This window comes from Danio rerio, chromosome 17 (assembly GCF_049306965.1).
Source record: "Danio rerio strain Tuebingen ecotype United States chromosome 17, GRCz12tu, whole genome shotgun sequence".
In the NCBI taxonomy this organism is placed as follows: Eukaryota; Metazoa; Chordata; class Actinopteri; order Cypriniformes; family Danionidae; genus Danio; species Danio rerio.
In genome coordinates this window covers 27,330,239-27,350,775 of record NC_133192.1, presented here as the reverse complement: position 1 = coordinate 27,350,775, position 20,537 = coordinate 27,330,239, and the positions used below count along the sequence as shown (strand labels likewise).

The 20,537-nt window shown below is 36.3% G+C and overlaps 1 protein-coding gene across 14 annotated transcripts in view; it reads right to left on the bottom strand.

The window, feature by feature from the left end:
* grid1a (glutamate receptor, ionotropic, delta 1a) overlaps positions 1-20,537 on the bottom strand; it is a 492,444-nt gene that overhangs the window by 450,882 nt on the left and 21,025 nt on the right. For 5 of the 14 annotated variants that reach the window (XM_073928576.1, XM_073928581.1, XM_073928582.1 and 2 more), the window contains one exon: positions 15,983-16,066. The exons of 5 other annotated variants lie outside the window; for them this stretch is intronic. The gene's annotated coding sequence lies outside the window, so the exon portion shown is untranslated. Of the gene's footprint in view, positions 1-15,977; positions 16,067-20,537 lie in introns of all 14 variants that reach the window. 4 more of the 14 variants (XM_073928587.1, XM_073928578.1, XM_073928584.1 and 1 more) reach the window with 1 other exon arrangement.

Below are 20,537 nucleotides of genomic sequence, written 5' to 3'. Positions count from 1 at the left end.
TTCAGAGTCCAGCTGAGATAAATGCTGTGTCTGTGCCCAGCATGAGACTGATTTTTTTATTTTTTATTTGATTTTTTTTTTTAGTCTTTGGAATAAATGCATTAATATTAGGTTTTCATTTCATACACAGGATGTATTTTGTGCATTTCTTATAGAGTGATAATGCAATTGACATCACAATGTATTTTTGATAGTGTTTATGAAGTGATAATAAGTCAAATCTACACAGATCTGTGATGTTGTTTACATACTGTGAACTGCAAATACCGTTAGACTTTGTATTTCTCTGCAGAACAACAAATACACCTTTGAAGCCTTGTTACAATGTGCACCTGAAAGCATTTTTTGCGCTCACACACACAGGATCCTGTTTCTGTAATGTTTTACCTGAGGGTCTCTTTTTATTTATAGAATAATGTAGAGTCAGGCAATCTTGTATATGCATAATACGTTGCGCAGCTATCCCAGTTTCATATATCTTTATTTCTTTCACATTCCTTTGACCTTGTTGATTCTCTTTGGCCCAGAGTCCTAGTACAGTTTTTTGTAAATGCTGATCAGACCTCTCCTGCGCTCCTTCTCCCCTCACGCTCTGCCACTTTACTCTCAGGATCTCTGTCATTAGTTTTCTTTGATGGAATTCCTGAATCAGCTAAATGAGCAGAAATATTCCAATCACCATCTCCACCACACAGTTATTTACATAATAGCAATTTGGTTTGTGCATAATGGCAAAATGGCTGATTTGCATTACAAAAGGCGTAATTTGAATGATTTTGCAGTCAAACAATTTTAGGTGTGATAGTTTGGTGACATGCTCAAATTTCAGTGAGAAAAATAATGGTTCCAATGGAATATTAATGTCCTTTTCAATATTACGGCATAACAGAGACCCTGACTATAATCACAAAGCACAAACACACTGCTGACCAATATAGCATTGTGTGTGTGTGTGTGTGTGTGTGTGTGTGTGTGTGTGTGTGTGTGTGTGTGTGTGTGTGCGCGTGTGCGTGTGTGTGTGTGTGTGTGTGTGTGTGTGTGTGTGTGTTTGAGAATTTTAAAATGCACAATGCTTATTTCTTGGTCATTTGTTAGTTATAGAGACGTTAGCACTAGTTTTGATCTTTCCAGCACAGATTTGAATGAATTTTTGTCAGTTATGACCAGTGTTGGGCAAAACCATGTTAGTGATGCGTTACTGTAACAACATTACTTTTGACAGTAACTAATGCTGTAACACATTACTTTTTAAATAATAAAAAGTAAACTCTGTTATCTTTACAATATAATGCGTTTGTCAGTTACTTGGTTTGTTAACTAATTTTGGCTGCAGTCTAGCGAAAGCAGAGACCGAATGCACGTAAGAGAGACCGATAGACTATTAATGTTACTATTATTAATTACTATTACTAATATGTTTGTTGTTTCGAATTAATAAACATTAACATTTGTTATCAAAATTGATTAGTTTAGTAGACAGCGACACATTTGTTATATTTCAGAATACATAATTTTGAATGTATTTTAAAAGTAACTCAATAATTACTTTTAATGGTAATGCATTTCTTTTTGGTGTAAGTTATCGATAAAGCAATAGAGTAACTTTTTGAATGAAGTAACTAGTAACTAACTTTCAGTAACTAGCACAACACTGGTTATGACATGCTGGACCTCTTAGTCCCCATATTGAATAAGCAGTAAAGAGATAGGGAGCATGTGCGAGAGAGATCATGTATATGTGTCTAAATCACATGGGCATAGCTAAGGCTGCATTTACACAGCAGATCTTGATTGTCAATTCCGATTTTGTGACTGTATGCGATTTTTTGATGACCTGCTTACATTATCTTTTAAAAGTGACTCGTAAAGGTGACGGCAAAGGCACAATGAAGAGGAAAAAAAAATGCGGGCGCTGGCTAATAGAGCGCCCTTTTCTCTATTACTGTAATCTGTTCGCAGCTTTTGACAAGCTGTTTTACTATAGTTAGTAACAGAAATTTTCTCATTTGTCCATCTTTTTTTGGAATATAGGCTTTCTTAAACCTTTAAGCATCTTAACGTAAAGTCCATGGTGTGATTTACGCACGTGATGTATGCCACAGTTTTATATTAGTTTATAAGCTCTCTCGCTCTCATTAACATGCTTAAGTACCTGTGCTATACGACAATATAAAAGCTGTTTAAGTCATAGTGTATGAGATTTAAGGTTTGGGACTCTGCTGAAGTTTGTTCTGAAAAGAAAGTGTCAGACTTGACGTCATTCGCTACGGTATTTAATGACGTGCGACTCGCATTGACAGGTGAAAATCCAATCTACCTGCTTACACTGCAGACACGAGAACACAGATCCGATTAATATCAGATAAACTTCCACATATGAACAAGGCCTGAATCTGATTTAAGTAAATCAGAATTCATGTGATTTGTTTCTGCTTACAAGTACATGGGTTATATCCGATCTGTACCACATGGGAGAAAAAAAAAAAAAAATTCGGAATTGAGTCACTTGAACAGTGCAGTGTAAATGCAGCCTAATAGCTCATATAACATGAAGCTGCAACTTTACACATATTTGTAAGTTGGTTAATCCCTATGCATCACATGTCGGTGTCCTCTAGATTAGGTTTGTCAAAAGTATCGAGTTCGGTACCAACCGGTTCTGCAATTTTAAAAACGCAATTTCCTACTAACATTTGAGCGCTGTTGAGCACGTTCTTAAACACCGCTGATTGGCCATTGTGTTCACATGCTCAACAGAAATGTCACTGGCTTTAAAGATCATCAGTTCACCATTCTTCACAGTCATTTCTGTTGAGCATGTGAACACAATGGCCAATCAGCACTCAAATGTTATCGGGAAAGGACTTTTTAAAATTTTTGTACCAATTGGTACCAAACTCGACAAATCTACTCCAGAAAACACAGAGGAATAAAGGGTTCCACCGGCAACTGTCACTGAGTTACTATGGTTACTACTAAAGCTTGGAGAGGGAAAGAGCATTTGAAACTACAATCAAAACAGTCTGGACCTACCTGTGCATTAATCGATTTTATTGTACACCATCCAGCCAATCAGAATCAAGAATCAAAAATACTTAATTCCAATTTGCAATCTCAAAGACAACAACCTGTGCTTTACCAGGGAGCATATGGAAATCAACCACCTTGATAATATACTCAAAACACAAACACATTTTACTTACTCCTAGGGCCATTTATATACAAGTTTTGAAGTTATTGAAGATATTTAGCCACACCATGTTGGTGTTTAGTAACATCTCATTTTTTACAAGGTGGGGGAAACCAGAGCACCTGGAGAAAACCCACACAAACACGGTCAGAACATACACATTTTACCAAATTAAATTAACGTAAAAACAGTAATTATGTGAGATAACAACAATTTTAAATAACAAAAATACAAATTTATAAGCAAATAAATCAATGATATATGTGAATATGTGAAATAAAATTAAAGCTTAAAACAACATATTTTTAATTTATATTCATTTATAAGGAAATAAATGATATATTGCAATGTAAGTAACTGCATTAAAAATAACCAAATATTTTTTATCAAAATTGTACAAACAAAAGTTTATGATGCATTGGCTTCTCAAAGAGATTCTGAGAACACAATGCAGTAGGAACAACAACAGAAAAGCAGCAACAGTAAGTGTGAAAAGCAAAATCGATTGCTTCCACAAGATCCACTGCGCACTGGTGAGTCACGAACAAAATTTCAACCTGAAATCCCTTTTCTAAATGTCAAACTAGTCTTGATTTAGAAACAAACGATTTAAGTTTTCACCTTGAGTTGTCAGCTTCCAAGTTGACTGTATTCTCCCTAGCAAAAGAAAAGCCCAAAAATCTTTGTGAAAGAACAGTTGCCGCCTCAAAAATGGATTATCTTGGAGTCTGAACGCTCAGGAAGCTGACAGCAGCGTGTGACCTGATCTCAGAAATGCCATGCCTTTTTTTTCTGCAGCGCACAAATGTCCCCAAAACAAACGCCCCCGCTATGGCTCATCCTCGCAACCTCCACAATTTCCGTCTAATTGTCACTTCTTTTTTTTTATTATATTCCTTTGAGCTGCTCCAGACAAATTGTGAGGTAATTGCAAACCTGACATTTAGCTTAATTAATAAATCATGCACTAAATGGACAGGTCAGCGTCGTGCTGTCAGTCAGAGGTGAACCCCTCCAGTGAAGTACATCTAAAGGAGTTGAGCTTTTATATTCAACCATGTCTCCAGGCCTGCTCTTGCTCTTGGTCAGTATGCAGATCGATACAGGAAGCCTCATGAGAGCCATTTAATGTCTGAGTGTCGATTATGTTTGGCTGTACTCCAGCGGCTGAGAGTTGTTTGTCACGATAATGAAATACATAATGCATGATGGGTAGGGAGAAATAAAGATGCTACATCTGGACCCTTACGAAAAAAAAGCAAAGAGTGGGAAGGAGAGTGAGAGGATGATGGAGAACACTGTATTTCTAATCAGATGTTAATAATGTCTTAGGCGAGATGACAAATGCAGACACGGATCAACCTGCTCTTAGCCATTTGTGAGGATGGCAAAATAAACTCCATTACAGAAATTAAATTACCGAACACGTCACCTGACCTCCACCTGTTCATATCTAATTATTCTCACGTTGCTTGCTAAGAAAAAAAGACTAAACAAATGCAAAAGCTCATAACGCATCTGAGCTTGAAAAGGAATAAATATTCACAGTCCTCATATGACCTCTTTTAGCCCCAGGCTCTGAATCCTGTGTGATTTGTGTGCACAATGAGAGATCTGATGTGCTTTGTATTGCTGAAATGCTAATAAATATGAAGTCAGGGTATAACATATTGTTTTTTTCATAGAGCTGAAAAAAAAAAAGTTAAAAGATCATAGACGCATTCAGTCCTCTTTACTTTAACATTTAATGCTTTCTTCAGGCAGTTACATTTATTCATTTTCAATTGTTTGTTTATCTATTTATATATTCAGGGTTGTTTTTATTGTGAGCAACAAGAAGTTGAACTGATGTGCTTTCTTACAGTATGTCTGAGGTAAGTGCAACTTTAACAAACCACATCTAGCACACACACACACACACACACACAATGTAACATTATAAACAGGCTCGAGTGAGACCGAGAGAAAGATGAGTAAAAGAAAACCAGAAGAGAGGATGAAAGACAGAATTTAGATCCCCCTCAATTGAAATTCCTATCAAAGCATATAGGTTTAACTGAAGCAGCTCTAAACTGTGTGGCCTGAGATGATCCACAAACTTCTACTGGGTCATTGAGAGAAAATATACAAAAAACAGATGAGTGGATTTAAATGACACTGCAATTAAATAGGATTCCCTAAATTGTTTCACAGCAATATTACCCTGCAGTCCAAAACCGCTTACTCACTGAAGCTAAGCAGGGCTGAGCCTGGTGAGTACTTGGATGGGAGACCACATGGAAAAAACTAAGTTTAACCATCATGGCCTTGCATTCACTCCCATCCACTAAATTGGATTTATCACTGTCTCTCCACCCCATCGATAGCTGGAGTGTGGTGAGTGCACTGGCGCTGTTGTTCTGTGGCTGACGTCGCATCATCCAAGTGGATGCTTCACACTGTTGGTGGTGTGGAAAGACCCCCCTCATGATTGTGAAACGCTTTAAATGTATGGCTATACTACGGTGGCCGAGAGAGCTTAACACGCTGCAATTTATGAACGCACATGCAATTACACAAAACACCAGCAAATAAAGAAACAATCTTTATTAATTTGACAGCACACGTGTTGCAAATTGGTCACAGCACTAACAACTGTAGAAACGCGCTGCAAAGAGGTCACAACACTTGCAAATATGCACATAACACAACGGAAATGTTTCAAGAGGACCCAAAAACATGATGGACCCTGCTGAGGGATTAAGGGAATAAAGATTTCTTTATTTGCTGGTGTTTTGTGTAATTGCAGGTGCTTTTGTAAATCACAGCACGTTAAGCTCTTGGCCACAGTACTATACACAATAAATGCACTATATAAATACACATTACTAACTTACTTTATTCAATTATTCATTCATTCATTTTCTTTTCGACTTAGTCCCTTTTTATCATCTGGGGTCGCCAAAGCGGTATCAACTGCCAACTTATCCAGCATATTTTTTACACAGCGGATGCCCTTCTAGCTGCAACCCGACACAGGGAAACACCTATACACTCTTGCATTCAAACACATACACTTTAGCCCATTTAGTTTCATTCAATTCACCTATACTGCATGTCTTTGGACATGTGGGGGAAACAAGAGCACCCCTAGGGAAACCCGCACGAACACAGGGAGAACTTGCAAACTCCACACAGAAATGCCAACTGACCCAGACAGGGCTCGAACCAGCAACCTTCTTGTGCTACCCACTCCTGCCCATGCCCTTACTTCCTAAAAATAATGCCCTCTATGAAGTAACTCTTTTTTTTTACAGCAAACCTATAGAGTTTTAGATGATTAATGTAATAATTATGCTCAGATTGAGGTTGGGGAAGGATAAAGACTCAATTGCAGGGACAAAAACATGGGTTTATTAATTATAAAATAAAACAAAAAGAAACAGAAATAACCCTGAGGGGGGAAACATTAACAAAGGACAAAAACAAACTTGAACTGGACTGTTGGAGAAATGCAGGGCTGGACAACACAATACAAACACAACACTAAAACACATGGCCACAATGCAAACACCAGTCCACGTGCTTAACACAACACAAACAGAAGACTGAACCTAAGACACGAGCACACGATAAATGAAAACACTTACCGCACTCACGTATACGATGTGTATGTTCCATCCCAGCGCCAACCAAAACTGAAACCAACTAGACGGAGGCACTGAGAAAAACACAACAAGCAACAAACAAACAAAAAAACACAAACACCAGGACAAGGACGCGCATCCCTAGCATGCCCACATCAAGCAGAAATGCACATGGCCCATGTGTGGCCAAGACGACACTTATACAAAAACGAAGACAGACAATGACATGAAATGTAAGTGCTCAACCCGAGAAAACATAAACCGAGCACAACATTCTAGACAAGACAGGACTAGCGTATGGACTCTACAACCAAATCAGGAATTAACAGGACCAAAGTGGCAGAATGCTGACAATAATATTAATAAAAATAAATAATGATTCATTTTGTTTTGTTGTTATATAAATAATTAGTAGTTCTAGATTTTCATGCATATTATCATTATACTTACTTTTCTGCATATTGTCCAGTGTCCGTATTTTAATGAATTAATTAATTGAATTTAACTGATTATATTTTAACAATGTATATCATTATTATTATTATTATTATTATTATTATTAATAATAATAATAATAATGATAATAATAATAATAATAATAATAATAATATCAATAATAAAATACAATCTGAAAGAAATACATTCTAAAACCAAGTTCAAATAGATCTGGGGCCTCATGTACGAAGACTTGCGTCGAAATCTTACTAAAACATTGCCTACGCACAAAGCTGTAAATGTGCGTAAGAAGAAAAAAAATTCAGATGTATGAAATACTGCGTACGCAGAATCTCAGGCATATTCTTTTGTACATCCGAATGAACGTGAAACTGAGCGCAACATGCACGAGCACAAAACCCCTCCCTGCCTCCTCCCCCGTATGAATATGCTAATGACTCTACTTTGGCAAAACCCAACGAAAAAGCAATGGCAAAAGCAAGCAAAAAGAGAAACTTTGAACAGAATGTGAATTGGAGGTGCTGCTTTCGGAGGTAGACCAGAGAAAAGCGGTGTTATTTGCAAGTTTGTTCTCCGGAATTAACAACAAAAGAAAAAATAGAGTGGGAGAGTTTAGCTGATGCGGTTAACACAGTTGGGTCTGAACATCGCACTGAGTGAATTAAAAAAGAAATAGTGTGGTTTATAGGTGTAAAATGTTGCAATACCCATAACAGTCTCAGTGGCGCAGCTCATAAGACGAATGTTAACCTGTTTTGACAGGTTTGAGCATGAACTCTGTTCGAATACAGCATCTGATGAACTCTTTCTTCTTTTTTCCCCCCCGCTAAATATTAGATTTTGCCTACTATTTATCACGAGAAAGACAAGTAGGAATCATTAATAAGTTTGTGCATCATATTTTATTTGCACATGTATTGAATGGAAATGTTTCTGGTCACGCATGCAAATTCATCTTCAGATAGTGTCTTTATAGCAATGTGCGTGCAGTAGATAGCTCGGATTACATTGGGAAAACAGGCGACCGCTGCAAATTGTGCTTTAATGTTTAGCTGGTCAAATGTATGGTATGGAAACCTTATATACCTGCTAGATGAACCTGTCTCATACAGCTGCCATTGCAAGGCTCAGACACTTTGTAGAGAGCAATTTAACACAACTGCCTCTAGGAGTCGCCAATGGAAATAAAACAGACACGCACAAAAAATGTGCGTACGCCTGCCAGAAAGCTGGCGTGGAGCTGCGCACATTCCCACGTTCAATTCATTGTTAGTAAATCCAAACGTGAGCGATTCTGAGCGTGAAACCTGGCGTACGCAAAGTTTTGTGCGTACGCAGCGTTGATACATGAGGCCCCTGGACACCAAGTAAAAAGAAGGTGATGGTCGAGATGAAATAACAAAACACCAACACAGTGCATTTGTATGTGTAAAGTCTCAAAAGATCTGAAAACTATAAAAGTCTTCCATGCACACTTGGAGAGCCACTGCCCTGAGGGTTTCATAAAACCCCATTACAACAATGTTACACTACAGAAGTGCGGATCAGATTTTATGCCCATTTATGGTCAAGAAAGTTCAACATTTATCGCCCGCTCTAAATATTTGGATCCGGTAGATAAAAGAACATTAGGGAACAAATGCAATTTTCTGTTCATTTATTTTTAATGCACAACCTTTAAAGTTGCTCCTGCCATCAGATACCTGAATTTCAATGTTATGTTTTTCTAATGAAACCTTAAGTTTGGGTGACATATTTTTATGATGGAGGTTATGTCACTCGCTTATAAAGCCTTTCTAGAGATCATTAGGGACAGAATTGTCTTTCAAATTACACCCAGATGTTTCTGAGAATTAATGATCTCATTCGGTTTAATGATTAAATGATATTCTTTGTCTTTAAAAGCATGTATAAATGATAAAGTAAGATTGATTAAGTTGTAAAATGTGTGTGAATAAATGAGTATGTGTGCACTTCTGTGTGCACTTTTAATGTGTGAAGTGGTAGATTGCAATGAAATGTTATCCTTTCATAAACGAAAGAAAATGGATGGGATCGAGCAAGGCTGAATAAATGGATGGTTCTTATAGAAAGGGATAGAAAATGAAGCAAAAAAAAGGAAAGAAATAAATAAGCATACTGAAAAACATGTAGCAGGTATTACAGCTTAAGGCTAAAATACCATCCATTAAAGTCTAGCACTTGTGATAAACAAACACACAAACAGCATGCCTGCACTTTGCCTCTTTCCATTAGCTATATATGGCTATATATGACTATATATATATATATATATATGTGTGTATATATAAATGTGTGTTTGTGTGTGTGTGTGTGTGTGTGTGTGTGTGTGTGTGTGTGTGTGTGTGTGTGTGTGTGTGTGTGTGTACATGTACATCATAGTAAGAACAATTGTTTTGTGAATGTTTATTGAGCACTAATCATCATATTTTTCTTCATGTCGATCATGTCATGTGGTACTAAAATGCTTAAAATCTAGCTTTACAAAAAAACTAGTTTGCATTTTAAAATAAATTAAACCAAAAAAAATTGTTAGGTAAAAAAAAATGCTTAAAAATGGCTTGACAGTAAGCAAGTCAAAAAAGTAATTTACAGTCAATGTAACATCATGTTGCTAAAGTGTTTAATTTATATTTGAAACAATGAAAAAAAGTAATTTTCTGTAGATAATTGTTTATTAAACAACTCATATTTCGAAAATATATTAGTTTATTATTATTATTATTATTATTATTATTATTATTATTATTATTATTATTATTATTATTATTATTATTATTATTATTATTATTATGAAATGAAATGACATGGAATTGTTAGCAAATGGAAAGTATAAAAAAAAACAAATAACAGGAAAAAAAAAGACCGGTAAAGCCAGGTGTGCGTGTGCATGTGCATTTGTGTATGCATGTGTGTGCAAGTAAAGGCAACTGGATAGAAAGGTCAAACTATATAAGAGAACATAAAAAATATACATGTAATATATATATATATATATATATATATATATATATATATATATATATATATATATATATATATTTTTTTTTTTTTTTTTTTTTTTTTTTTTTTTTATACAGTATATATATACATCAGTGAACAGCGCCAGAGCTTTTCTGTTGAGCGTGTGACCAATTATAGGGGTGTAAACACTCGCTTGACAGCGCTCAAAGCGAGCGGGATATTTACATTTGTTTATTTGCTGTAAATGCTCATGTTGTTCTGTGCATGTACTTGAGTTTTTATAGGTACAGTTTATATATCTGACTGTGTGTAATAAAAGCCAAAATTGTATTACAAATAATATATAAATATATTTATACATTTAAATACATTTTAATACAAGAATTTTTTTGCTGTGTAGTAAAATATAAAATTGTGTATGAAAAGCATCATAAATACAATGTGATATCAAATTGAACCGAATCGATGGTAAGATAATCGTAACCGAACCAAATTGTGAGACCAGTGTAGGTTACCCCCTCCGATATACATACAGTTAAAGTCAGAATTATTAGCCACCTTTTATTTATTTTTTTATTTTTTAAATATTTCCCAAATGATGTTTAACAGAGCAAGGTAATTTTCACAGTATGTCTGGTAATATTTTTTCTTCTGGAAAAAGTCCAATTAAAAGCAATTTTAATTTTTGTATGAACCATTTTAAGGTAAAAATTTAAGCCCCTTTAAGCTATTGTTTGATAGTCTACAGAACAAACCATGATTATTCAATAACTTGCCTAATTAGCCTAACCTGCCTAGTAAACCTAATTAAATTAAGCCTTTAAAATGTCACTTTAAGCTGTATAGTAGTGTCTTGAAAAATATCTAGTCAAATATTATTTAGTGTCATAATGGCAGAGATAATAAAAAAATTAATCAGTTATTAGAAATGAGTTATTAAAACTATTATGTTTAGAAATGTGTTGATTAAAATCTTCTCTCCAGTAAACAGAAATTTGGGAAGAAAATAAACATGGGGGCTAATAATTCAGAGGGGCTAATAATTCTGACTTCAACTGTGTATACATTTTGGATAATTGGCTTTAATAATATATAAAACTGCATTTTCTGTTTTTAAATAAGTCTTAATTTTCCTACAATATATGTTGATCATATTTTTAGTGGCCAGTAAAACCAGCGATACTGTTAAATTATGATTTATTTCTTAAAAGTTCACGCGGCCAAAAGTACCCACAGTGGAAGAACAGCCGCACCATGTGGAAAGTGCCAATCAAATCTGACACCTCCTTCTGGTTGTGCACCTGCTCCGTGTCAGTCAACTTATTACAATAGAGAGCTTTTTTTCTGCCACTGACACCTCACATATTTTCACAGGCCTTCCTCTCTACTGATGGTCCTCATTTCTCACTCACACTTACATCTACACTAAACAGCTTGTGTAAATGTTAAATAATTTAAAGTAAATGTTGATTTAAAATATTTTTAACTTTTTATTTGTTAAATTACACATACACATACACTTCTCTTCACTAAAATACTCTACATGCACAGTTTATATGGAATCAAATTTAAAATGAACAAATAAACAGGTATAATATTGAATACATGTTATCTCAAATGCAGCAAAATGACATGTTGTACGGTAAATGTTATCAGATGTTAGCTACGCAAAGTAGTGGGACAACAAAATGCCACAAACTAAAAAACAGCCCAGAGTGTAAACAGCTTAATCACACCAAATGCGCAGTATAAAGAAGAAACAAGCAAAAATCAGGATGCTAAACAACGAATGCAGGTATACTGACCCAGAGTAAGAAGGCAAAGTGTTGCATATGTGTTACATCATGTCTTCAGATCTTCACCCAAACATCACGTCCTCCTTTGCTTTCAAGTCCACATTTCTTGTGTAAAGCATGTTTGATTCTATAAATATGACAGTTTATCATCCTATACAATCAGACTGCATATGAAAGTTGTCATTATCATAGTGAGAGCTCTGCCTGCTCTTCCTCCTGAACTAGAAGCATCTGCACTTGCTTGGAATAAACAGACTGGACAGATGAAAGTGATGTTTTAATCAGGACACCTGCAGCTGTCACATCTGTGTGATGTACGGAGCTGATATGAGGAGCTGGATGGAGGAGGAGGCGGAGGAGGAGGGACAGCTGAGGCAGGTGTGTGAGTAGGGGACACCAAGTTCAAACGAGGGGACTGAAGACAACATGTCAGTGCATGTTAGTTCATGTGAGGACATTAGAGGAAACATGTTCCTCAGCCAAGAATAAACTCAGTATGGGGTCATTTTGGGTTCGTTTGACATCCTTTTAGTTCATTTGGTCAATGTGAAGCCTGTATACTCTGTCCACCTAATAAGTGTGGTCTGACTCCAAGGACTGAAGGTTCCAAGCTCTGCTATGGTTTGCTCATACATTAGATGTCGTCTACGTTACTGTTGTCTGTTAAAAGGAGTGCATTAATAGAGCCGCCATTTTAGTATAGGGTAGCGCTCCTTTGAAATTAATTTGGGACCAAGGTCCACAGAAAAAAGAAAGTCATGTAGCTTTGAAATGACTTGAGTAAAGGTTTTCTTGTAAACCATTATTTTAAGTTTATACTGAGCAGAGGCTGAAATCAATGACTGTTCTGCCGGTTCGATATTTTGTTTTCAAAAATCTCTACAGTGTAATTTGTGCAACCTTGCACCCACTAAATTATAGTGCTGGGCCAAACACTGATGAACACTGTCACACATATTCACATGCAAATGAGCCTTTCTGTAAAACTGTTTGTCAGAAGTGGTCCATTCTTGCAAAGGTTTGCTGCAGGTTCACGACTAACTCTATCTGAATGCTTCTGCCAATTAACCGAAATGATCAGATATTGCCTGCAGTGTCTTTGCAAGCTTTTATTTTCTCAAAAGGCATGTGGTTTGGATTATTGGTCAAATACACAGAACATCATGCATGTTGGCTTCTCTCACAATCTTCCTCTGTGTTCTGATAAATGCGTGAGAGAAGCATGTTTGGCTCAATAATTTCACACAGAGATGAATTGTGTTTAGTGTTGACGTCAAGAGTGTAAAATGGTGCACTGTTCATTAAAAAACCTCTGGAGGTTTGAATGGCTCTCTAATGAATTTATTATCTTCCTCCTGTTAGTCGCTTTACCATTTCATCCCTTTCTCTCGTAACTTTTACATTTCTCTCTCCCTCGCTGCCTCTCTCTCTCTTTCTCAATCACTTACTCCCTCACCTTCATATTTAGAGAAGTACTATTGGCAAGAGCACCAAAATGCAATACTGCCAAAAACAATACGAAATCAGCTAATGAAAACAATAAATTAGACCATACTGAAATAAAGTAAAAATAAAAAAGGGATAGAAATGTTCTAATTGTGTTTATAAAACATTGGGCATACATGAGAAAATAAACATTAGGAGCTAGAAGTAGGGTATGGCTGCCACATTTATTTCTGTTTAAAGCACATTGCTTATCTTCACAACATTTTTTTCTGAAATCAATGTTCATTTTCTTGTAACAATCAGTTTTTTTCTCTCATTCTACCTCAGAACTGTTTACTTCACCTCACCCTACTCCCCTCTCATCCCCTATTTTGCACTACTGTTTATCGTCTACAGTTTTTTCTACTGCAACTTGTTGTTTAGTGTGATTTGTATTGAAAGAATATTACGTCTGCACTGAGTAGTGAGATACTCTTTAACCTCATTGCACTTGTAAATAATGTGCATTGCATATGTATGTGTACATTGACATAAAAGGTATTCTATTCTATTCCATTCTATTCTATTCTATTCTATTCTATTCTGACATGTTCAATATCCACTTGTAAACATTAAAAATGTTCACTTTTTGATTTCGCATGAGATATTACAAAATATGTTTTGAGAATGTTTTTTTCTACCCTTAAGTCTGAGTCTGAGTCATTTGATTTTGAGTATCTACATATACCAAAACCCGATCCAATACTTATAATACATAAAAAAGAATGAAGTGTGAAGAAACATCCAGGAGGGAGTCAATCCATTGTGCGGGAAGGCTTAGTGGAGACATGGGAGTTACGGACGAACTGATTTTGCACTACTGTTTATCGTCTACAGTTATTTTTACTGTAATTTGTTGTTTAGTGTGAGTTGTATTGCAAGTATATATTTACATGTTTGCACTGAGTAGTGGCTCTTTAATCTCATCGCACATGTATATAATATACATTGTATATGTGTACAGTGAAAATAAAAGGCATTCTATTCTATTCTATTTATTATTTGCATAGGATGTGACAAAATGTTTAGAGATAATCTTTTGAATATTTAGATTTTATTTAGACAAATGATCATTATCATTTATAGCTGCACGATATAGGCAAAATATGACATCGCGATATTTTGTTTTTCTGCAATATATACTGTGATAGGAATGCAATTTCACCAGAATCAGAACTCTAGACTGACTTTTTGGTTGCATTAGTGAGCCTTTGCACTGGTGCACTTTTTTTTCTTTGGTGACAATTCATTAGCACAATCCATATAACCACAGCACAGACATTTTGCATTTAAATGGCTGGTCATACCGGTGTGATCTCAGATTTTTTTTGTCACACCATTAAGAAATTAGGTTGCACTCTATAATGCTCTATAGTGCTTAAATAGCTCCATCTACTAATACAATAGAGCAAAGATAAAAAAAGTAAAATGTATAGTGCTTATACAGTTATAGAGTATACAGTCACAGGCCTTAAAAACATACATGGATGATAAACTTTCACTCTATGCTTAAACTCTACAAATACCATGTTTTCAAAATTATGGCTCTTGCTCAAATATAATCCCAAGACTGCATATCCGGCGGTGATTATTGCAGGTGCTTACATTGCGATATCAATGCTAAAACGATATATTGTCCAGCCCTAATAATTTATTAACCATAATCAATACTAAATTGCTGAAAACCAGAAAAAGGTCTTATTTTACAATAAATACATTACTTAAGAAATTTCACTTTTGCAGAGGCTTTCTTCTGCTTCTTTCAGTGTCTTTGTTTGTATTTCTTATTCTCCGCTCCATTTCTAGATTGCATCACAAGCTTTTCTTTCATTTATTTAATGGTTTGGTGCCTTGCCATTTCGTGAACCTATTCAAGGTCTGCTAACATTTGTGCTTGCTGGAGGTAAGGGAGAGGTCTAATTTATTTTTCAATAGTGCATCATCATAGTTTATTAAGCTTTCATTAAATTTGTTTAATTACAATTTTGAGGCTGCATCTGAGATTAGACTGATTGATTGTATCACTAATTAAAACTAAAGACCACAAGAGACGTGACTCTTTTCTGAATTCCCATATTAGGATCAGGTTCTGTCCTTTAGACTTGCAAAAAATTTCTGTGTCCTTAAAGTAAAATGAGTTTATTTGCACATAATTGGTTGTTCTCTGGTAATCTTTAATCCGAATTTTGACCATTTGGATGTGCTATTAGATTTCTTGTTGCTCTTTTCTAAATGCTTTTATGACTGAATTAAATACCTAATTCGATGTTAGAATGATGATTTTACAGCGAGCCTTTAAAGTTCAATGCCAATGACTTGTCATTTAATAAATGCACAGGATTTCTGTATCAAAAAATATTTAACATATAGTATAATTAATAAATAAAACAATTAACTAAGATACAGGCGGCACGATAGCACAGTGGGAAGCGCAATCACCTTACATCAAGAAGGTCGCTACTTTCGCTCCGACTGGGTCAGTTGGCATTTGTGTTCGTGTGGGTTTCCTCCGGTTGCTCCGGTTTCCCCTACAAGACAAAAGACATACGCTATTCACCTTATTCTCTGCATGCAAGTGGGCACAGCCATTTGAATCATTTTGGCTTGAGACTTCCGGTCTCATTCACTTCCATTCATTTTTCGACATTAAAAACAGCTCGTTCTGCTGCTTGATGTTACAAACTGATATTTTCTTATTTTATGATTCTGCTTTGTCTGTATAATCATGCAAACACTTGTTTGTAGAGCAAGTAGTTTGACTGTTTTCTGCCGTTTATTATGCCTCATGATTTCTCTCTTAGGCAACTGAATCGGAAATTCTAAAACATTCGCAAAAACAAGCGCACTTCCACATTGAAGAATAAGGCCTATAGGTGAATTGGGTAAGCTAAATTGTTTGTAGTGTATGTGTGCACTGTATGTCCTGGTCACCCAGGTTAAAGGTTGCTAAATATCAACTTTGATATAAACGGCACTGGGAGTAAGTAAATAAAATCCAATAAAACAGAACAAATATGCACAAGCAAGCGAGATAAACAGTTTTTTATAGTACTGGTTCTCAAAGTGGGGGGTCGCGAAACAATGACTAGGGGTTCCTTGGAGATTTCCAAAAGTCAAATAAATTTTATTCAACAATTAGAATTATCATTTTATCCGTAACCCACAGAATTTTCATAGGATTGGTGTGTTTACGTTAGATTATCAACACAGCAATGGAGTCAGCTGCAGCAGATTGATTTTATAGCACCAGATTAAACTTTCTGGCACTTTTATGGCAATTAAATATTCATTCATTTTCTTTGCGGCTTAGCCCCTGTATTATTCTAGGGTTGCCACAGCAGAATGAACCGCCAACTTATCCAGCAAATGTTGTAAGCAGCATACATCATCAAACAGCATACCTTCTTTAAGCAGCAAACACCATACACTCTCAATCCTTTACACACATACACTAGGGGAATTGGGTAGGCTAAATTGTCAATATAGCGCATGTCTTTGCACTGTGTGGGAAACTGGAGCACCCGGAGGAAAACTGATGCCAGCACAGGGAGGACATGCAAACTCCACACAGAAATGCCGAACCAGCGACCTTCTTGCTGCGAGGCGATCGTGCTACCCACTGCGCCGGCAATTAAATACATTAAAAATTATACAGGCCACAACTGAATATCACGAATAATCTCTAAACTCTATTTTTTTTTTAGGTGAGGTTAATATTAAACTAAATAAATGGATAAAAAAAATCTATGGTTGTTAGACTGTTGCAGTTTTTTTGTGTTGTTTTTAAGTTGTCTCTTGTTTATAAGTCTATTGTTGTGTGTGCAACATTTATTTATAATCACCTCTAAGAAATGTGAGGGTCGCGAGTCACTGGCATTGTTATTTTGGGGGTCGTGGGCGGAAAAGTTTGAGAACCACTGCTTTATAGTATTCTGGGGAGTCTAAGAGTATTGAGGTACAGATATTGAATAATTAAACACAAAACAACACTGTTTTGTCTTCATCGTATAAATAACTAAATACAATTCATCTTTGTTAAAGCTACAAATGTTATAAAGTCCTGTGCCTGAGTGTGTACACTCACTTGAAAAATGCTCACATTCACCTTAAAAACACTTGCAAATGATAAAGTTTCACTCCATTGTAGTTCAACTTTGCAATGACTGACTGAATAGCTGTAGTGCCTGATCAGCCATAATCCTGACCTGACTCTCCATATTCAGAGGTGTAACTATTGCAAATGCACGTATTGCATTTTGATGCTAATATATATATATATATATATATACATATATATATATATATATATATACATATATATATATATATATATATATATATATATATATATATATATATATATATATATATATATATATATATATATATATATATATATAAATAACATGCAGCTGTAATATATATAGGTAAAATTTGGCCATAAGCACCTATGCAAGCACCAGATGGCTCCTTAGCCTTTGCCCTCTCCAAATAGTACCCTAAGCAGTCCCTGCAGTTTATTGTGTGAGAATGCAGAATGGAGCTCTATGTGCGTGCGATTTGCAAGAATCCACTGGGCATGACTGCGGTGGAGAGAGCTGCTGCCTGTGGGAGGTCAGAGGCTGAAATCTGGTGCCATGCCATCAAAGGCTATTAAAGCAGTGAGTCCTGCAGCGAGAGAGTCAATGAGCCTGACACTCCACTGCCAGCCTCTGCTCATCAGCCTGAGAGCGACAGAGATACTGCTGGGATTAACACACACACCTGCAGCGGACCATTTCATGCACACAAACACGCGTGCACGCGCACACACACACATGCGCACACACCTACAGCAGGACATTGAGATCATAAACAAACATACACACACCCGCAACAAATCATTTAACACACATTCACGCCTTCAGTTCACAGTATAACACACGTTTGGTTAAATAGATGACATAAATACTATCTATTAAATTATAGATAATCTAGATAATCTCTAGATTAATGTATAGATAATTATACAATCACCGGCCACTTTATTAGGCACACCAGGACTTTACTAGTACTGGGTTGGACCACTTATGCCCTCAGAATATTTCGTAGCATGAATTTAACAAGGTACTGGAAATTTTCCTCAGAGATTATGGTCCAGACAGACATGATAGCATCACGCAGATGCTGCAGATTTGTTGGCTGCACATCCATAAGTCTGGTGACTGTGGAGGCCATTTGAGCACAGTGAACTCATTGTCATGTTCAAGAAACAAGCCTGAGATGAATCATGCTTTATGACATGGAGCATTATCCTGCTGGAAGTAGCCATCAGAAGATGGGTACACTGTGGCAGTAAAGTAATGGACATGGTCAGCAACAATACTCAGGTATGCTGTGACATTGACACAATGCTCAATTGTGCCCAAAGTGTCTCAAAAAAATATCCCCCACACCATATATATATATATGAACCCTGCCCTCTGCTCCCACCTGGTCAATCAGCATGTAAGGGTTTATGAGGTATGAGATCAGGTAGTTCTCAAGAGCTCCCCCTGGTAAAGAGAAAAGAGAGGATGGGGTAGATGGGGGGATTCTTCAAAAAGCAAAGATCAGGAAGTAATGCTAGTCAGGTTATTTATAGTAAGTATGGAATGATCTGATTGGCTTACTAATGATTACAGATGAGAGACCAGCTGCGATCAATCATATCACATGCCCCTTTCTGAATTAAGCTGCGGTCACACTGGACTTTTCTCCCAAAAGACTTCCATTCATACGGACGCGAATGCATCAGACCGGAAACGCAAATGTTTGTTAGCATTAGAAAGTTTAAGCTTGGTGAACTCTGACCTGCGAAATTGCATCACATGATTGCGTGAGACCAATCGATTATCAAAACATGACCTCTCTGTACAGAAATTTAAAACATGGAGCAATCGCTCGCTTTTTTAAAATGTCTAATAATCTTGTTTAATCCTGCTCCTTTTCGCAATAGCATATAACAGAATTTCGCATAGGTTTGTGAAACTTCACTTACATTAAAAGGGAAATGTATTTAATTTAATTAAATAGGCATTTACATGTATTCTCATAATATTATAATGCACAGTATGAAAAACATTTAGCTTTTCAGTTATCAAAAAAAATGTAAAAAGGTAACTTTGGGTAAAAGTGTGAATTTTATACGATATTGACTCGCAAAAGCTGCTAATCAATCTTTTTCCCATATTCTAACTATTCGTTGTATGCATTTTTAATGGAGAGAGAGGTTCTGTTTTGATATACCCTTGTAGCTGAGATTAATATGCATGAGTTTATTATAATGATACCATATTTAGGGACCGAGCACCGAAACGGTGCGTAGGCCCTATTGGAATTGCTCCGTTTATTATTAGGGACCGAGCACCGAAACGGTGCGTAGGCCCTATTGGAATTGCTCCGTTTTTTATTATTATTATTATTATTATTATTATTATTATTATTATTATTCCGCCCCCTATCGGGGCACATTTGAGGGTCTAAACATGCCCGAAAACTCACGAAAATTTGCACACACACCAAACCCGGTGTAAATAGCAGTTTGATATGGGTCTCGGAAGTGGGCGTGGCAAAATGACTCGACAGCGCCACCTAGAAAAATTAAACGGACGAGCCCCCGATCCACGAATCACACACATGCACGAAAATTGGCACGCACCTCAAACACACCAAAACATACGAAAAAGTCTCTTGGAGCCATATCTCAAACCCAACAGGAAGTCGGATATTTTTGACTTCCTGCGGCGAAAAAGTGGCGTTTTTGCCATTTCCAGGTGTTGTATTTTAACGAACTCCTCCTAGGGATTTTATCCGATCGACACCAAAATTAAGTTTTGTCATCTAAAGGCCTTGGCGATGTTAAATTGCGAAGCTTTAGAGTTTTCGTCGATGGGCGTGTCCGTGGCGGCCTCGCAAACTTTGACGATTCGCCACAAAATAGGAAGTCGTTATAACTCAGGCATGCATTATCCGATCTGC